A 3,145-nucleotide genomic window follows, 5' to 3' on the forward strand; every position below is an offset into this window, starting at 1 on the left:
GTTGGTGATGGACAGGGAGGCCTGGCGTGCTGCGATTCATGGGGCCGCAAAGAGTCGGACGTGACTGAGAGACTGAGCTGAACTGAACTGAAGGGAAAATCAATTTAGAAATAGCTAACCCGGCACTTGCAAAACACATTGTTTTCATGACTGTGATGGGGCATCCCATTTGGAGGGAAAGTGGCTTCCTATTGGAGACAAAGACTGTCTATGACCTAGTCCCAAGAAATGATGGAAACAGAAGTTTTCCTGTTGCTCTTAACATCAGAGGTTAGTCCCAAAGTGGAAGTGACATAGTGATCAAGTAGAGGCCAAGAGGAAACAGTGGAATCTACAGATGGATGGTATAGGAGGAATGGACTTTGAGTTTTCAAATGTGCAGCAAACTGGAAAAGCATTAGACAAAGGCAAGAAGAGAGGTGATAAATGTTTGGACACACCTATCAGTCAAAGGCTTCCCAGGTGGCGCTAGTGGTAAAGAATCCACCAGGCAATGCAGGAGAAGCAAAGCGGTTCTGTCCTTGGGTGAGGAAGGAAGTAGGAAATGGCAACCCGCTCCAGAATTCTTGCCTGGGAAATCCCATGGACAGAGGAGCCTGGAGGGCTACAGTCCCTGGGGCCGCAGAAAGGTGAACACACAGCATAGCAATCAATGACTCAGCAATCTTCTATCCAGACGATGCTGTGAAAATTAACCCAAAATTCTCATTTTAGAATGAAGACAGCTGAGTCCTGAGAAATACAGCTTAGTTCCCACTCATGGGAATAATGGTTATCATGTATTAATGCCAGTTATTATTCTGAAATTTTTTTTTTTTTTGGTCTGTGAATCATGTGGGATCTTAGTTCCCCAACCAGTTCCCCCACCAGGGATCGAACCCATGTCCCTGCAGTGGAAGCATGGAATCCTAACCAGTGGACTGCCAGGGAAATCCCTATTGTGAGTATTCTCCATGTACTATTTCATATATTTCTCACACAGATGACCCTGGTAAAGACAATCCACATGCCCATTTTACAGATGGGGGAGAAAAACACAAAGGGGTTAAGTTACCCAGTGTCACACAGTTAGTTCATGGTAGAACCAGGATTTCTTTAAATCCAGGCAACATGAGCGCAGAGCCTGTTTCTTAACCTACTATGACTGTAACATCATTTCCACACCAAGTCATAACCCAGGATGTATGAGGAGCATGCAGAGGACAGGAGTCTAAAGCAGAATGTCTCTGACTGTGCGTGTGCTTGTGTGTCTGTTTTAATCTGTTTCTGGTCCCCAGCCGCCTTTTCTTAAGTTCTAATATTCCATATTAATTCTTATAATTACAATCTGTGGATGACAGCCCTGCATGGTTATTACTGTAATTTGAGTTTGTGGAGAAGGCAATTATGATTATCAAGCAGTTGGCAAAAGTAACCCACAATCTGGGAGGTTTTTTCAGATGAAGTTGCTAAGAAGAAAATAACTACATGTTTGGGAAGAAAAAAGACCAGGAAAGTTGAGATGAGCTGGGAAATCTCAGAAGTTGTTTTGTATTGTTTTGTTTCCACAAACAAAATATCATTTGGAATATTGGTATGAGAAAGATGAACATCAGAAAATTAGAAGATTAGTGTTTTGGGTATTGGAATGAGTGCAAAATTGCCCTTGTTTCCAAGTCATATGATGAAAGAAGGACTCCTGGGGTAGGAGCCTGGGAATCTGGATTCAAGAAAGAGCTTTACAATTTGGGAGCTGTTATCTTTGATAAGGGCTCCCTGATGGCTCAGTGGTAGAGAATCCACCTGCAATGTAGGAGAGATGGGTTCAATCCCTGGTTAAGGAAGATCCCCTGGAGAAGGAAATGGCAACCAACTCTAGTATTCTTGCTTGGGAAATCCCACAGACAGAGGAACGTGGCAGGCTACAGTCCATAGGGTTGCAAGAGTCGGACATGTCTTAGCAACTAAACTACCACCACCACCGTCTTTAATAAAGTACTTATTCATTCATACAACAAGTGTCTGTTGGATGATAGCTATGTGTCTGCATTGTTCTAAATGCTAGAGGTGCCATGGCAGAAAAAAAAAAAAATAGACTCAGTTATTCCCTCATAGAAGTTACAGTGTACAGGTCAGGAGTCACCATTTTCTGTAAAGGGATAAACAGTAAATATGTTAGATTGTGCAGGCTATACAGTCTCTAAAAAGCAACCACTCAACTATGTTATGGCTGTTTAGTCGCTAAGTCATGTCCAACTCTTTTGCAACCCCATGGATTGTAGCCCACCAGCCTCCTCTGTCCATGGAATTTCCCAGGCTAGAATTCTAGAGTAGGTTATGGTTCCTTCTCCAGGGTATCTTCCTGACGTGGGGCTTGAACCCATGTCTCCTGCATTGATAGGTGGATTCTTTACCACTGAGCCACCAGGGAAGCCCAGAAGTGACCAAAAGCAACATAGAAACAAAAAGACATGGCCATGTTCCAGTAACAGTTTATTTACAAAAACTCAGTGGTAGGGCAAATTTGCCCAGCTGAATGCAATTAGCCAACCCCTGATCTAGAGGAAGAAACAAACATTAACCAAATAATAATATGTATGGTAACATGTGCAAAGGCCCTGTGGCACAGAGGACACATGGGTTTAGTAGTTTAGTAGGGGTTTAGTAGGGTTTAGTTTAGTACGGTTGATCGAGGCCAATGGGGCTATTGCTAAATGACAGATCATGTGAGTGCGGCTAGAAAAGGAGGGAGAAACAGACCAGCAGTTCTTTTAGGGCACATACAATTTTCATCTTTACGTATTAACCATTGGCAATCAATGGATTATTTTAAGCAGGATGGAGATATCAGATTCGAGTGTCAGAAGATCACTCACTGCAGTGTGTACAAGGCATTGGATGAAATTTCCTCATCGGAAACTTAAGGGTGGAGATGCGTGCCCTGTGGATTGGACAGTTCATTATGATAAGCAAATTACATGTGGTATAGATGGGTTTTATATCAATGATACAGACAACTACATGGGGATAATCTACAAGAAGCAGCACAATCAGAAGGTCCTACACATACCTTTGAATTTTCTCTATGAACAGTGGCAGTCTGAACTCAGGAAGGAGATTGTTTTGTTTATGTGAACAGACTTCCTTCACCAGGGTAACTAATCCT

Source organism: Bos indicus x Bos taurus, chromosome 12 (assembly GCF_003369695.1).
Source record: "Bos indicus x Bos taurus breed Angus x Brahman F1 hybrid chromosome 12, Bos_hybrid_MaternalHap_v2.0, whole genome shotgun sequence".
NCBI lineage: Eukaryota > Metazoa > Chordata > Mammalia > Artiodactyla > Bovidae > Bos > Bos indicus x Bos taurus.